This window comes from Macrosteles quadrilineatus, unplaced genomic scaffold (genome assembly GCF_028750875.1).
Source record: "Macrosteles quadrilineatus isolate MER2022 unplaced genomic scaffold, UCM_ALF_1.0 Scaffold_77__1_contigs__length_550361, whole genome shotgun sequence".
Taxonomy (NCBI): domain Eukaryota; kingdom Metazoa; phylum Arthropoda; class Insecta; order Hemiptera; family Cicadellidae; genus Macrosteles; species Macrosteles quadrilineatus.
In genome coordinates this window covers 411,172-430,017 of record NW_026542670.1, presented here as the reverse complement: position 1 = coordinate 430,017, position 18,846 = coordinate 411,172, and the positions used below count along the sequence as shown (strand labels likewise).

At 29.3% G+C, this 18,846-nt stretch overlaps 1 non-coding gene across 1 annotated transcript; it reads left to right on the top strand.

Annotated features, from left to right (window-relative positions):
* The first annotated feature begins 18,483 nt into the window (after positions 1 to 18,483).
* Trnal-caa (transfer RNA leucine (anticodon CAA)) lies at positions 18,484 to 18,597 on the top strand. The gene is made up of 2 exons: positions 18,484 to 18,521; positions 18,553 to 18,597. It is a non-coding gene; the product is annotated as a tRNA-Leu (tRNA).
* The last annotated feature ends 249 nt before the right edge of the window (positions 18,598 to 18,846 follow it).

Genomic DNA, 18,846 nt, shown 5'->3' with positions numbered 1-18,846 from the left:
TGTAGTGCAGATTTAAATGCACTGCACTGTCCAGACCCAGCTGGTTGGCATTTCAATGTAAAGTATTTAAGTATTAAGATCAGATAAGATAAGAACACGTTAAAACGCATCAAAATTCAAATAAAACGCTTAATTTGTATACTATGCAAACACATTAGTTACCATTGTAGCCAGATTAAAATCAACAAATGCCTGATATTACGAATGTTGATACCAATATCGCTGTGGCAACAATACATCGATATTGTTATTGTCTGCCATGATTGGAGTTGTTGAGGTGGTAAATGTGCACCATCATCAGTTCTACCAACTGTTGTGTGAAGTAATACGCCGTTCTGCTTAACAATAGGTGCATCAGTTCATTTGATAAACTTTAATCATAGTATTAAACTCATATTATTATTGGAAGATAACGTCATAAAGTAAGGTTGTAATGAAGACACAAGCAAAATATCATGGTCCTCTGGTCAAAACTGTGTGATTTTACATACATATTGGATTGAAATTAATTCATTAACTATTTATTACGGCACAATGTTAAGGTACGAAAGATTTTGATTTTTTTACGGTCCGAAACGTTTAAAAATAAAAAATAATAGTTTTCATCAATATTTACAGAATACACCCACAGTTATGTGCAACGTAATTTTTCCCTAGATTTTAATTTAATTTCCTTTGGTTACAGTTTTTTCATTCATAGGTTTTTCATTTTTAATAACACGCAATAATTTGTGTATAATGTAATGTTGTATATCATGATGCTACTTAAATCAACAAGTTTTTTTTTAAAAAACCAAGAGCGTGTGCATTTCTTGTATATCAGTGGAAATTTAAGTTAACTTATAGTGCGTTTTCGGTAGTTGAAGAATCGTGATACTTGGCTTCGAATGACATGTTCGACCCACTGTGTGTACGTTCTGTTCGTTTGTTCTTTGTTACACCACTCATGAACCTTAATCACTCACCGTACGATGACACTGTTCTTCATGAACAGTGAACATGGATGACATGACACCGCCTTAGTTCTTCGGATAAATTAAAAAATACTCTCAACTTAAACAACTATTTTATCTAAAATTTGTTGAAAATACACCTATGGTTTTGTCAAAACAAATAATTTCCATGTCTCTGGGAAACCTATCGTATAGCTGCAGCTTGAGGAGTGCTAAGTTTTAAGAAAATGTTAGCTAAATACTTAAATATCTTATTGACGTCTAATAACACTTGCTACATGGCAGTTAAATTATTCGTTTATGGGTCTGATACTGATTGGAGAAATCAATCAGAGGACTTAACTTTTGGAAATGTTTATAAAATAATAACAAGTTGGGTGGATGCTTACCTTTTGGACAATTTCTTGGAATATCCCACTCAAATCATCTGAAACAAATTACAAATATACATAATCATATATTTATAAGCCTTTAGAGATTCTCTATCACGAAATAATTCCTACCGATACTGGGTTCTAAATTATTCTTTAATAAATTGTTAATATGTTGACGAGGATTGAGGCTAATTTAGAAGAGCAAAAACAAAAATCAATCATGAATTTTATGTTAAAAAGCCAAAGATTTAGTTTTTAGCCAAGTTTGATTGTTTTTTGGAAAGTAATAGAACTCCAAAATATTAAGATAAAAAGTATTTATAATATTTACCGGTAAAACTTTGCGCACAGTCACTGGTGTGCTAGTTTGCAAATTTGAGCACCTGTTGTTGCGCAAAGTTCCCAAGTTTGTGCATAAAACTTTGTTCGGTTAAAAACAAGAATTGAATGTTTTTAAGCTCAAAAATAAAATTATGACAGAGTTGGTCAATGATTTGATTATTACGCTTTGGAAATAGTACAACACAATAACTATCGTACTATTTCCAATTATTTAGTTGTTATGCGGAATCATAATTACGCTGACGAATGATACTTAAAATTAGAAAAAAATGGTTTATTTGTTATGGAAATATAGTTGCCAAAATGAAGCGAGATATGACTTATTATTGTGTTCATAGTTCTTGCGTATTCTTAATGCAACACAGGGACTTCTTGAAAAGGCACACATTGTAACCAGTGACACGTGGCATTTTAATGTTTAACTTTTCTTTACTTCTTTTGCCACATAAAACCTCTCCTTTGTATGAGTTAACAATTGTCAAGCGGAACAATGAGACCTTACAAGATCTGAAAAATACCTTAAAGTGATTGTGCTGTTCGCTGTGTTACGATTTTAAAGCGTTGTTGTAAGCCTGATAGTTAGCAACAATTTCAAATACTGAAATATATATTTGTATTCTTATGAAGAATAATATCTGTTATGGTTTGCTTAGTAAGGAATATATTTTGATAACATTCCAAAAATGTTCACACACTTTATAGGGAGATTGGTACTTTAGTAAAAATCCAACCAGGTAAATGAAAATTTACTTATTCTGCAAGTTTGCTAACGCAGACGTTTTCTTTTAAAATTTATTTCGAAATAGTTTACTTAAAAGCAAGGGCTAACAAGTAAAACTTGGTGACAAAGGAAAAGTTAGTTAACTACATCAGAGTTGTAGGCCGGACCTTTCTGTGGTTGACCACCAGACCAGGCAATGAAACTTGCTATGTTACTTCGGTGTCAAGCTTTTATGATATTACTTGCATATCTGAAAAAAGGTCATTTGTCGTTACTTATCAGTCACTTACTTATTTTTAACGTCGCTCAATTATTTCCTTGGTTATATGCATACGCCTTAAAATATAAAAGAGTTTAATCTTCAATGGTTGGATTAAAAATAGTCATTATTTATTTTGTTTTACTAAAGGAAGTGTAGATGTCTGCATATAAATAGACAATAATCATTGGTGTTTTTTTGAACAAAATATTAAATAATATGGTCTCTATTTTTTAACTCATGCACTAATCGTTCTTATGAATTCAACTCTATTAGCCTACATTAAACATGGGTGAATAATTAAATTAACTAGCTTAGTAAAAAAAACATTTATAATTAGCTCATCTGTTTCAGAAACCTCAAACAAACAAAGTGATTCTAATACAATTATTTCATAACAACCCATTCCAGCAATTTCTACTTGCCAATCATTAAATTAATAATTGTTTATTTTAACGTTAGAGAGTTTTCATATGTGATTATTAAACACACCGTTTAACTATTAGGTGCATTTTACTCATTCCCAATTAATTATTATACCTAGTGGTATAAAAGGCAGGTATATTAGACCTATCAAAAGAACAATTACGTTAATATTTTGGAACGATAGCAAAGAATAGAAAAAAATACATGGGATAACATTTTTAGTACTCATTTGTAATAGCAAACTCAAGTAACTCAATAGCAATGTTATTATTCTAAATAAGAAGTTAAAAATTATCTCACAACAAATTTGCAGCGTTACTAATATAAAACAAAATTTTATTTCTTTTAAAATCAAACTATATGAAATTTAAAAAGTGAGACTTAACAAAATCACAAGTTATGTAACTAACCTTGTCCAAGAGTAAGTTATTTTATTTGGCTTTTGAAGCTGAGAAGAGGAAGTAAATTAAAAGTTTAATGCCATTGTAATAAAAGTGTATCACACTAAATATCGTTCAGTGAGAAATACACTTCAGGTATAATGTGCTAAGTAATAGTCAAAGGTAGTAATAATAAAGGCAAGTCAAAATAATAAACAATGTAGTTATTGAATACAATTTTAATTTCAAACATAAGTTTGAATTATAATGTATTTATTTTAATTTTTTGTGAACTAAAAATACTTAAATGCCTTAAAGAATTGCGGAAACCAATTGTATTACTAACTTAAATACAACTTGGGAACCATATGGTATGAGTATGCAAGAATGTTTTTTGGAATATCTGTTTCCCTTAGAAAAATATGCACGGTCTGCAACACAATAGATGATGGCAAGAGCCTCTGTATAATGAGATGTCAAGTGAAAAGATGTCTCTTTCTCAGTTCCGGCTGTTTCTTCAGTCAACATTTTGTGAGTTGTTACTTCGAATCGTGATATATTTATTATTAAGTATCAATAGAAAAAAATACACATTTTTTATGAGGTAGGTTTTACTCATTTTTATTACAAAATATATTATGATAAAAGATAAAATTGTATACATTATCAGACTAACATTTGTAATATGGAACCTTTTTCTGGTTTAGTTCATGGAAATATTATTTTAATAATTATGTATTGAAAAATTTACATACATGGAGATTTCGTATTCCAATTAAAGACTGCCCTGTGCAAAAATTTCTTGTGGACCAAAATTATTAAATTATTCAATCAGAATTCATTAGTGTCAATTCGAACTATGGTATAAATTAGTAATTCAAATATGCTTTTGTATTTCGAATGGATTAGTGAGATTTGTACAATCATCAATAATCATTTTACCTTAGGCATACACATTAGGCCTCTGAGGGTCATTGAAGTTATGATATGTATGTGAGTTTGGCAGTTAATTGATTACCGGTAGCTGTAAAAATATTGATTCGAAAGCCAAAGGTAGTTTTAATTTTTTATAATCATTCGTTATATGCTTTTTGTACTTAGAGAAGACCAGTCGCAGTAATATAAAAATAAACCTTTTAGCGAATTTACCAAATAGAGAATAAGGTATTACCGTAGTATTTATGGTAAGACCTGGACCCGAGACTGAATTACTTTTTTCTTTTGAAGTCCCTAGAGACTAAACCATCGTCCTTTTAGATTCATATATACATTTATATACAAATGTGTCCGTTAGCTCGATAACTCGAGCAAAAATGATCCGTTGATGAAATTTTGTACAAACGAGTAAACCTACATGTATTCGAACGATTTCGCGAACCAGCATGATCGGACTATGGGAATGAGGGTTTGTGGGAGGTTTAATGGCGTAAATATTGGTTTAAAAATACAAATTTGTTTCAATACTTATTTTACACATTGCATATTGAATCATATCATATTATTATATGAAAATAATATTGTTAGAGTGAAAACTTATTACGTACTTTTTAACCACAGATAGTTATTTAAAACGTACAAAATACCTATCAAAATACATCTCAACATCATTAGGGGAAGGGTCAACAAAAACAAAAGGAAGTTGTTCTGTTTGTGTTAAAAGAAAACAAGTTCTTTTTTCTAATTAACCTGCAAAAACCTTTGACTCTCTTTTACTTTGAATGGTTCACTGTAAATTTGTTTTTAATGTAATTCCAAATGGAATAGTAAAATTTATTTACGGGGATTGATTATTGATTTAATATTTTATCTAGTTTAGGTTTATTTGAACGTTAAATTTTAATTTAGATTTCCCAAGTAAAACGTTATTATTACCTGCCGTTATTTGATTATTATTTACTGTTATTGTTTATAACAGTAAAGTTTTTAAGCTTTAGAACCAATGATTTTTCCATAAGCATCAGTCTAAAGCCTGGTAATTGTTTATAACCTAACTTCTACGTTTGTTAGACATTATCATATATTGTTTTCAATGACAAACAGCATCTGGGTGAAAAGCTTTATATATTTTTGTATGGTAACATGCACTAGTTGAGAAACTGAATACAATAAACAAGAAAATGTGAAAGGATAAATGAGGAAAAGTAAATAAATAACTGAGGAATTGTAATAAATTTGCATACCCTCCGGTAAAATTGTGAACTTTTCATCAGTGATTAATATGTAATTAACATATTGATTGGGGTGAATATTGTGAGCCGCTCCCCTGTCATATTCAGCCTTTATTACTAAAGTTTAATATACATTTTCCCAAGAATGAATACTATAGCTATGAATAATATCTTCATTATTATTTATATAAATTATACCAATTATTTATTGTGTTTGTTTTAGAAACATAAATGTGAATTTTTACTTTTAAAATAGTCATCTAAGCCATTAAACTTTCTATTTACAATCAAGCCTAACATACAGAAACATCTTTAAACAAACATTATTAATAATATAAGTTAATTAATTGACGCGTTTTTTTTTTTAAGGAGAATACCTTTTTGGATTGAAATTTTTGTAAGATGTTTGCAACGTAATATCCCACACAATTTTGGCGTTTGATTCCACCACAATCGGAATTTGTGTCAAATATCGACATTGTGATGCAATGCGCCCAACCTGACTCGTACACTGGGTAGAGTGACGGAGCTTTAACAATAGTAGTTTTTGGTTGAGCTTAGAGATCAACACACATTTTTATTTCTTACAAGTTCATTTTTTTATTTTCTTGCGTAGGGATATTTAAACTGTAAAGTGGGGTTCATGGTATTCATTTTATACCAAAGTTGAGTGAATTTTCTATAAGAAAAAACTTTTAAAAGATTAATAGTTGTTGGATACAACTGTAATTGTATATATTACCGATTAAGTACGACATTCTGGAATTCAAAAAATAGTGAGCGTTTTTTATCAATATTTTTCCCATCTAGTAAAAGTTCAAGTAAGTTGTTGTAGAAATGCAACTTTTTTAGTTTTGTCCAAATTTGTGAACAGTTAGTGGAAATCCGAGTGAGCTGAATTGTTTTCTAACTAGATACGAATGTGGAGTTGGTAAAGTTAGATTTAGTTTGGTCATTTGTTGTAAGCGAGTCACCAAAAGCGAGTGACGTCATCAGACAATTCAACAGAACCCGTTAACAGTCCAGCTGTTGACAGTTGTGATGGCTAAATTCGCAACTCTAAATTACTAATCAAATTAGAATGCGATATAGTTTTAAAGTAAAATGTATATAATATAAATATAAAACTACATAAATAATTTGACAGTATGGTTAAATGTTAATATGACCTAATAATATCAATAATATACTACATTATACAGCTACATGAGTAAAATGACAAAGATATGATCTGTTAACATTACAGAAGATAATTTTTGGGTACATTTAAACGTCACAACCACTTCTCTGGGGACCTTCAGAGGTTTAAAACAGAAATTTACTTTCACCAGCTTCGATTATTAGCATCAAAATGGATTTATAACTACTGATACAATTCTAACATTCTATAATTACTTCTTTTATTGAACACTTAGTCAAAAAAATATTTATGGCAATATTTCAAGGTAGTTGGTTTGAATGAATATTGACTTTAAACATAAATTCTGAATACATTTTATACATGTTTAAATATAAAGGATGTCAAAAAAAATTGATATGCTGGGCGAGATTATTTCTCCTTTTAACAACCCTTATTTGTTTCTCTTACGAATAAGAAATTAATGTTTTCCTTATTTAAATTTTTTTCTAAGACGCTAGGCACGAGCCTGGGATTGTTTTTCACATTATTTATTCAGGCTAGACCTAGGGGTTGTGGCATTATCACTTAGATAAAATCCATTGGTGATTTGACGGGATTTGAACCCGGGACCTCAGGGACTGAAGTCCCACGCTGTAACCACAAGACCAGCTATTGATATTGACATATATTCAATATAAAACTATTTATTTTAATTTTGTTGGTCAATGAAATAAAAATCACTAGTTTTGCAGCTTAGTTTCTGTTGAGTATAAATCTAAGTCCTTTATTTTTGAAACGTAATAACGTAATCTGAGATTAATACTTCAGTCAGCTGTAATAGCAAAGATAATGGCATTCAACACGACGATATGGGTTAAGAACGAAGTCGAAACTTTGTACTCTACCAAAGTAATATTTGTTGATAAACTTTGTAAGTATAGAGACTAAGATTTTTATTTGTGTAGACCTCAGTTTTCCAACGATTTCAACTTTGAGTGAGGTATTAGTCACTTGATATTTTTAGACTTGATGGATTATAAAACTAATATGTTTTCCATAACTCGAGATTTTTTTACTATATAAAAGGCAAAATAAATGGTAAATTTGATAACTTTAATAAACTACAGTCTATTAAGTCGCTTATTTTTCGTTATTATTTTTCAATATTCTTTTATTGTATTCAATACATTTCTTCATCATTATGTTTCTGTAATAAAAATAAAGTAAAAAACACAATCATCTAGAGGGCGTGAGGCAAAATTAAAATAAAATCTGTCATGAATGAACATTGTGTCATATTACTAGGTGGAATACAATTGGACATTTACCAATGATGGTAGGGGAGGGATTGTAAGGGAGGTAAAGGCCAGTCATCCGAGCCGCTTGGAGGGATTACTGGGTATTGAGGGGATAAAGCAATTATACGCCGGGATATTACTGCATTGTTGACAATAACTTGTCAATAGCTCGGGCACATCTGTGGAAATTATCGTTAAAAAATTAATAACATCTGGAGAGGAACGAATTTGACGTTTATTTTTAATTTGAATATAAATGTGTATTTTTACTTAAACTGTTTTTTATCATTTTAGCAATATTTCTGTAGCAATTCGGTGCTATATTTAAACTTAATATATTAGAGTTATGCGGGTGTAAAGTAAATATGTATAGAATTATTTTGAACATCTGCATCTGTTATTTATGTCACATTTACAGTTGTATTTTTAATAAATGTACATAACCTGGTCAATTAAGAAACGAATGGAGAAATAATACTAAATGAAATATTACTTAAGTCAAGTATAATCGTCGAAAATGTATATTTACTTTTCTTTGTGACAAAGTGAAACACATGTTTGGTTTAACATAAATACAACGCCTATTATTATTATTAATGAGTTACAATTTTACTTTACACCTTTTTATTTTACTCTATTAGGGTCATCAAATAGAAATAAATATCCTTGTAATGTAGGCTTATTTTTTTACATACAATATATATAGTAACTGGGTTACGTAACATTGAATGAATCATGAAAAGTGAACACAAGACTTCTCAATATCCCTAAAATGTTCGTGAAAGAAAATTGTTTTGTAAATAAGACAAGCTGAAGTAAATGTATTCTAAAACGTTTTAATTTTCTACTTTAAACCTTTTATTAGTCCCCACCTCTTCCATTTAATGTGCTCTTGGAATTCTTAAGTGAATGAAATGGTCATGAAAGTTTAAGTACTTTTTATTTGTTTATTGCAATCTTTTCAATTAATCTCCTGGGTCGCATATCACATATTTATTTAATTTAAATAAAAAACAGCATTTGTTAAAAATTCTCTGTTAAAATTTATTCAAGTTTTTGGCTCTCTGAGATAAAGAATCATTTGAGCTTAACAAATAAGATATTTGGTTACTTGGAACATTTACATAGTTTCATTGTATCTATTCATAAAATATTAAAACATTTTTTTTCTTTACTGTATTACACTTTTACCCTAAGAACTTATTCGATGAACGTAAATGGGTTTACCTTTTTCTCACAAAAAGGCATAAACCTAAAAAAATACCTGAATTTTGACTTTTTTCGTCAAAAAAACAATGTTCCGGGCATAATATCTGTCAGCAAACCTCATATTCGTGTTCAGCGACTCAAAAAACATAAAGAACAATGGTGATTAGGACTGTACCTAAACTTTCCACTAACTGCCACTTATATTCCTAATATGCCTAGCCTATATATGCATATGCCTTAAAAGAAAAGAGTTTAATATTTAATGGCTTAATTAAAAATAGTCATTATTTATTTTTTTTTTTAAGGAAGTGTAAATTTCTGCATATAAATAGGCAATAATCTTTGGGGTCTTTGGGGACACTAATCGTTCGTATGAATTAATAACTCCACTACATAAACCATGGGTGAATAAATAAATTAACTAGCTTAGTAAAAAAAAAAACAATTATAATTAGCTCCTCCGTTTCAGAAACCTCAAACAAACAAAGAGATTCAAATACAATTATTTCATAACAACCCTTTCCAGCAATTTATACTTGCCGAGCTTTAAATTAATAATTAGATATTTTATATTTTAACGTTAGAGAGTTTTCATATGTGATTAATAAACACACCGTTTAATTATTAGGTGCATTTTACTCATTCCCAATTAATTATTATACCTAGTTGTATAAAATGCAGGTATATTAGACTTACCAAAAGAAAAATTACGTTAATATTTTGGAACGATAGCAAAGTATAGAGAAAAAATACATGGGATCACATTTTTAGTACTAATTTGTAATAGCGAACTCAAGTAACTCAATAGCAATAATATTATCCTAAATAAAGAAGTTAAAAATTATCTTACAACAAATTTGCTGCGTTACTAATATGAAACAAATCTTAATTTCATTAAAATAAAATGATATCCAATTTAAAACTTAAAACTTTACAGCAAACTAGAAACAAAATCACGAGTTATGGAGCTAACCTTGTCCAAGAGTAAGTTATTTTATTTGGTTAGTAAATCGAAGCTGAGGAGAGAGGTAAAAAAATTAATACCGTTGTAATAAAAGGGTATCACACTGAATATCGTTCAATGAGACAGTGACTTCAGGTGTAATGTGTTAAGGATTAATAATAAAGAAAAGTAAACATTATTAATAATACAGTTATTTAATATAATTTTATTTTAAACATAAATTTGGATTCTTACGTAGGTATTTATTTCAATGGTTTGTGAACCTAAACAATTAAATGCCTGGTAAAACTGCTAAATATATTTGTATTAGTAACTTAAATACGCCTTGGGAACCATATTGTACGAGTATGTATAAAAGTTTTTCTGGAATATCTGTTTCCCTTAAAATAAATATGCGCGGTCTGCAACACAATAGATGATGGCAAGAGCCTCTGTATAATGAGATGTCAAGTGAAATGATGTCTCTTTCTCAGTTCCGGCCGTTTCTTTAGACAACATTTTGTGAGTTGTTACTTCGAACCGTGATATATTTATTACCAGGTATCAATAGGAAAAATTACACATAGTTTTTATGAGTTAGGTTATACTCTTTTTGGTTATAAAATATATAATGATAAATATAAAATCGTATGTACATAGACTATATATAGGCTACTAACCTTTGTAATATAAATCTTTTTCTGTTTTAGTTAATGGAAATATTATTTAAATAATTATGTATTTAATAATTTTACATAACCTACATGGAGATTTGGTATTCCAATTAAAAACTGTCCTGTGTAGAAACTTCACGTGGACCACAATTAGTAAATTATTCAATCAGAATTCATTAGTGTCAATTCTAACTATGGCATAAATTAGTAATTCAAATATGCTTTTGTATTTCAAATAGGTTGATGAGACTTGGACAATCATCAATAATCATTTTACCTCAGGCATACACATTAGGCCTCTGAGGGTCATTGAAGTTATGATATGTATGTGAATTTGGCAGTTAATTGATTACCGGTAGCTTTAAAAATATTGATTCGAAAGCCAAAGGTAGTTTTATTTTTTTAATAAATATTCATAATATGCATTTTGTACTCAGTGATGACCAGTCGCAGTAATATAAAAATACACCTTCTAGCGAATTTCCCAAATAGAGAATAAGGTATTACCGTGGTATTTATGGTAAGACCTAGACTCGAGACCGAATTACTTTTTTCTTTTGAAGTCCCTAGAGGCCAAACCATCGTCCTTTTAGATTCATATATATATTTATATACATATGTGTCCGTTAGCTCGATAACTCGAGCAAAAATGATCCGATTTTGATGAAATGTTGTACAAACAAGTAAACCTACGTGTATTCGAACGATTTCGCGAACCAGCATGATCGGACTATGGTAATGGGGGTTTGTGGGAGGTTTAATGGCGTAAATATTGGTTTAAAAATACAAACTTGTTTCAATACTTAATTTACAAATTGCATATTGAATCATATCATATTATTATATGAAAATAATATTGTTAGAGTGAAAACTTATTACGTACTTTTTAACCACAGATAGTTATTTAAAACGTACAAAATACCTATCAAAATACATCTCAACATCATTAGGGGAAGGGTCAACAAAAACAAAAGGAAGTTGTTCTGTTTGTGTTAAAAGAAAACAAGTTCTTTTTTCGAATTAAAACCTGCAAAAACCTTTGACTCTCTTTTACTTTGAATGGTTCACTGTAAATTAGTTTTTAATGTAATTCCAAATGGAATAGTAAAATATATTTACGGGGATTGCTTATTGATTTAATATTTTATCTAGTTTAGATTTATTTGAACGTTAAATTTTAATTTAGATTTCCCAAGTAAAACGTTATTATTACCTGCCGTTATTTGATTATTATTTACTGTTATTATTTATAACAGTAAAGTTTTTGAGCTTTAGAACCAATGATTTTTCCATAAGCATCAGTCTAAAGCCTGGTAATTGTTTATAACCTAACTTCTACGTTTGTTAGACATTATCATATATTGTTTTCAATGACAAACAGCATCTGGGTGAAAAGCTTTATATATTTTTGTATGGTAACATGCACTAGTTGAGAAACTGAATACAATAAACAAGAAAATGTGAAAGGATAAATGAGGAAAAGTAAATAAATAACTGAGGAATTGTAATAAATTTGCATACCCTCCGGTAAAATTGTGAACTTTTCATCAGTGATTAATATGTAATTAACATATTGATTGGGGTGAATATTGTGAGCCGCTCCCCTGTCATATTCAGCCTTTATTACTAAAGTTTAATATACATTTTCCCAAGAATGAATACTATAGCTATGAATAATATCTTCATTATCATTTGTATAAATTATACCAATTATTTATTGTGTTTGTTTTAGAAACATAAATGTGAATTTTTACATTTAAAATAGTCCTCTAAGCCATTAAACTTTATATTTACAATCAAGCCCAACATACAGAAACATCTTTAAACAACCATTATTAATAATATAAGTTAATTATTTGACGCGCCCTTTTTTAAGGTGTATACTTATTTAGATTTCAATAGTTGTCAGATGTATGCAATGTAATATCCCACACAATTTTGGCGTTTGATTCTACCACAATCGGAATTTGTGTCAAATATCGACATTGTGATGCAATGCGCCCAACCTGACTCGTTACTACACTGGGTAGAGTGACGGAGCTTTACAAATGGTTGTTTTTGGTTGAGCTTAGAGATCAACACACATTTTTATTTCTTACATGTTTATTGTTTTCTGTTAAATATTTTCTTGCGTAGGGATATTTAAACTATAAAGTGGGTTCATGGTATTCATTCTATACCAAAGTTGAATGAATTTTCTCTAAGAACTAGCTTAAACAAATTAATATTTGTTGGATACTACTGTTATTGTATATATTACCAATTAAGTACTACATTCAAAAAAATAGTGGGCGTTTTCTATCAATATGTTTTCCATCTAGTAAAAGTTCAAGCAAATTGTTGTAGAAATGCAACTATTTTTGATCAAATTTGTGAACAGTTTGTGGAAATACGAGTAAGCTAAATTGTTTTCTAACCAGATACGAGTGTGGAGTTGGTAAAGTTAGATTTAGTTTGGTCATTTGTTGTAAGCATGTCACCAAAAGCGACTGACGTTATCAGACAATTCAACAGAACCCGTTAACAGTCCAGCCGTTGACAGTTGTCATGGCTAAATTTGCAACTCTAGATTCCTAATCAAATTAGTATGCGATATAGTTTTAAAGTAAAATGTGTAAGATATAATTATAAAATAAAACTACATAAATAAATTCACAGTCTGTGGCTGAGAGTTAATATGACATAATAATCTTAATAATATACTACATTATACAGTTAAATGAGTGCAATGACAAAGATATGATCTGTTAACATTACAGAAGATAATTTTGGATGCATTAAAACGTCACAACTACTTCTCTGGGGACCTTCAGAGGTTTAAAACAGAAATTTACTTGTACCAGCTTCGATTATTAGCATCAAAATTGACTTATAACTACTGATACATTTGTTGCATTCTACAATTCCTTTATTAAATTATTGGTCAAAATTTAATATGATAATCTTTCAATGTAGTTGGTTTGAATGAATATTGACTTTAAACATAAATTCTGAATACAATATCTACATGTATAAATATAGAGGATGTCACCAAAATTGATATGCTGGGCGAGATAATTTCTCCTTTTAACAACCCTCATTTGTTTCTCTTACGAATAATAAATTAATGTTTTCCTTATTTACATTTTTTTCTAAGACACTAAACACGAGCCTGGGATCGTTTTTCACATAACCTACTCAGGCTAGACTTAGGGGTTGGGGCATTATCACTTCGATAAAATCCGTTGGTGATTTGGCGGGATTTTAACCCGGGACCTCAGGGACTGAAGTCCCACGCTCTAACCACTAGACCAGTTCGCTCCCCTTTCTTATTTATATTGACATTTATTCAATTAAAAACTATTTATTTTAATTTGTTGGTCAAGGAAAGAAAAACTCTAATTTCACAATTTACTTTCTATTGAGCACAAGTCTAAGTTCTTTATCTTTGAAACTTAATATTAACGTAATCTGAGATTAATACTTCAGTCAGCTGTAATAGCAAAGATAATGACATATACCACAACGATATGGGTTAAGAATGAAGTCGAAACTTTGTACTCTACCAAAGTAATAATTGTTGATAAACTTTGTAAGTGTAGAGACTAAGATTTTTATTTGTGTAGACCTCAGTTTTCCAACGATTTCAACTTTGAGTGAGTTATTAGTCACTTGATATTTTTTGACCTTGATGGAGTATAAAACTAAAATGTTTTCCACAACTCAAGATTGTTTGACTATAAAAGGCAAAATAAATAGTAAATGCCATAACTTTAATAAACAAGAGTCAATAATTCTTCATTGATTATTTTTCAATATTATTTTATTGTATTCAATACATTTCTTCATCATTGTATGTTTATGTAATGAAAATAAAGTAATTTTAAAAACACAAACATCTAGGGGATGCAAGGCAAAAATTAAACTAAAATCTGTCATGAACGAACATTGTGTCATATTACTAGGTGGAACACAATTGGACATTTACCAATGATGGTAGGGGAGTGATTGTAAGGGAGGTAAAGGCCAGTCATCCGAGCCGCTTGGAGGGATTACTGGGTATTGAGGGGATAAAGCAATTATACGTCGATATATTACTGCATTGTTGACAATAACTTGTCAATACCTCGGGGACATCTGTGGAAATTATCGCTAAAAAGTTAATAACATCTGGAGACGAACAAATTTGACGATTATATTTATTTTGAATATAAATGTGTGTTAATTATTATTATTTAAGATGTTTTCGATTAATTTTAGCAATATTTATGTAGTAATTCTGTTCCATTTTGAAACTTAATACAGAGTTATGTGGGTGTAAAGTTAATATGTATAAAATTATTTGGAACATCTGCATCTGTTAGTTATGTCACATTTACAGTTGTTCTTTTAATAAATGTACATAACCTGGCAAATTAAGGAACGAATGGTGAAATAGTTCTAAATAAAATATTACTTAAGTGAAATGTTATCGTAAAAAATTTATATTTAATCTTTTTGTGACAAAATGAAACACATATTTAGTCACCTACAAATTATTAATTAATTAGGATTTAACTTTAATCCATTTTATTTAACTTCATTTTTTTTTAGTTATTGTATTTTACTCCATTAGGGTTATCAAATAGAAATAAATATCCTTGTAATGCAAGCTTATTTTTTTACATACAAGATATATAGTAACTAGGTTAGGTAACAATGATTGAATAATGAAAAATGAACACAAGACTTTTTCAATATCCCTAAAATGTTCGTGAAAGAAAATGGTTTTGTAAATAAGACAAGCTGAAGTAAATGTATTCTAAAACGTTTTAATTTTCTACTTCAAACCTTTCATTTGTCCCCACCTCTTCCATTTAATGTGCTCTTGGAATTCGTGAATGAAATGGTCATGAAAGTTTAAGTACTTTTTATTTGTTTATTGCAATCTTTTAAATTCATATCCTGGGTCGCATATCACATATTTATTTAATTTAAATAAAAAACAGCATTTGTTAAAAATTCTCTTTTCGAATTTTTTCAAGTTTTTTGGCTTTCTGAGATAAAGAATCATTTGAGCTTAACAAATAAGAAATTTGGTTACTTGGAACATTTAAATATTTCATTGTATCTATTCATAAAATATTAAAACATTTTTTTTTCTTTACTGTTATTACACTTTTACCCTAAGAACTTATTCGATGAACGTAAATGGGTTTACGTTTTTCTCACAAAATGGCATAAACCGTTTAAAAATTGCTCAGGTATTAAGCCCTATCGAGCTGAACACAGCAATTTGCTGGTGGGATCTGGAGGTAATTTTATAACGGATGACAAGTGCTACCAATTTATCGGTAAACTGGTTTAAGTTGGTATTGTTATTATTTTACTGCTGTTGAACTGAATGATACAACTTTTTTTAATTTTGTACAGAACAGATGTCTTAAAGAAATTAAGCTTTCAAGCATCTTTAGGATTTATTTTTTAAATTAATTATTTTTGATGTTAAGTGCCAATATGTAAGCAATTATCTTTGAAAAAGTAGAACTAATGAAACTTTTACCCAACAAACCTTTATAGGTAACATCGTTGTAAAGTATTTTTATAAAAAGACATTGAGTATGAAATAATGCATTTAAGTGCATATACTTTACTGTTTAATTGGTGAACGAAAGGTACAACGTAAAACTGTTATCGAAACAAAAGAACATATATTTTACTTCAACGTCAATCATTTACATTTGAGCCATCTGAACGCTCCATAAAAGATTGATTTTGATAAAATCTCCTTAAACTTTACATTTTGAAACAACAAAATCTCAAGATTCTGTTACTGTAATTCTTAATATTACTTTTGAATATTTTAAGAAATCTCTTTGTTATGTAAAGCTTGGAAAGGGGAGTTACTTATTTAACAATAATTTCCTAAGATAAGGAAATTTTAATGCCGAGGAAACTAAAATATATTTCTTCAAAAATATTTCAAGTTCGGGTTATCAATAAACATGTACATTCAATCAAGAGCAAAGTTGTGTTCAATTATGGCTGATTTTCCATTCCCTAGTTTCTCTATTTAAAAACCAATAGAATCCATTTCTGTGTAAACCTCTGTTAACCTGTGTTACCTCTGTTACAGTTTGTGTCCAGTTACTGATATCGCTCCTGGGTGTAAATTATCCATTAGCATTTAGGCTACCTTTGACATTAATTTGATTACATTTATTTCCTAACTCCCGACATAATGTCTTTAATTGACATGATATTTACTTAAGATCGCTAAATAAAACAGTCGTTAGGTATTTGATAGAATTAAATATTTCTTTTGAAACTTCGTTGCTTTCAAGTATTTTCTTTTAGTGTTTGTAAGAATTTACAGAGAACTGATTCCTAAGCAGGAAACAGTTTCGTGCTAAAATATCAGTCCCACGTGCTAAATACATGAGATGAATATGCTTTTAAAAAGACTTTCATTCAAATAAAAAAAAAATAAAAAAACTAGGAATTTGAATAGAATTCCACATATTTCATTCAGATATATTAAAATAGGATAATATAAATAGCTTTTCTTTAAAAACTATTTTTTATCTTCCCAAATGAGCAACCAAACTATATTGGTAGTAACCTAAGATAACAGAGCCCTTCCCATCGTCTTGTTTGAAAATTCAGCATTGTAATTGTTCTTGTTGTATTATAAATTTACAAGTATCTGGTTAAATTAATAGAATCTGTACACATTCAAAGTTTGTTTATTTATTAGTTAGTTTATCATTATATTTATGTTTCTAACAATAATAATTGGTGAGTCTTTTTGTTGGATTTTTTTACACGATTTGCATTGTGAAATAAATGTAGCATTTTACATTAATAGTTTTGTGCGAAAAATTAGTCTTCTACATAGTATTTGGTACACTAATATTTACACAACCACAAAATATACCTATATTTACATTACCACCCAAAGAAATAGAAAAAAATACTTAATACAAACATAATAAAAGTAAAATCGTCAAGATAGTAAAGATCAATAAAATAATACTCATTAATTCCAAAAGTTAATAGCCTATTAGTAAAAAATACAGGGTTATTCAATAACTAAACCAAATGGTTGGTAAATTTATTTCCGCGATTTTAAACAGCTGACTGTTACAACGATGGAATTTTTATAAATTTTGTTAAATGCTTTTTGGCTGAGTAATGCATTTACCAAGTCCTCAATTTGATATATACTATGAAATCATAAACAAATTTAGTGTGATAAAATTATGGAGTTGAACACATTTATAGTCTGTGTTATTTGACCTGTCTGCTTGTACCATCCTGGAACTAAACAATTGGCCAGTCCCCAGATAGACGGAGGGTCTAACAATTTTATGTTTCGTTGTTGTTTCATCACCATGGTAACCCATAAGGTCCATGTTATAATTTTATAATTTTTAAACTCGTTTATTGTGCTTACTCATGAGCCTGTTTTATTAAAAGGGATTATGCACATACAGAAAAATATCTTTCTAACAGTATGGTTGTATTAGTATTTTCCTTGCGATGCACAAGAGCTGAGAAAAAAGGTTTTCAAGAAACATGCTTGCCTATTAATATATAATATTAAGCTATAAAAGTTAGATACCGTAGTAAATAAGTTATACCACCGATTTTGGCATGTCAGGATGGCCGAGCGGTCTAAGGCGCCAGACTCAAGCGGAAGCTTACCGTGTTGACGGTACTGGGCGTTCTGGTCCTCTATGAGGGCGTGGGTTCGAATCCCACTTCTGACATAAACATTTTTATTTCCAATTTATAAATTATATTTTGGAGACTCATTGTGTCATTTTAGTCCAACGAATATTTTTAAAAATTTTTTATGAAATTTGTTTACAATCTTAGATCAAAAGATTTTTGCAAGAATATTGAAAAAAATTACAAACCCTTTTTAAGCATTCGAGCTTTAGGCTACAAAAAGTGTAGGTATTTAATGTGATGTGGGCTATGAAGTAGATATATTTTTATCGTTTTGTTGATACAAC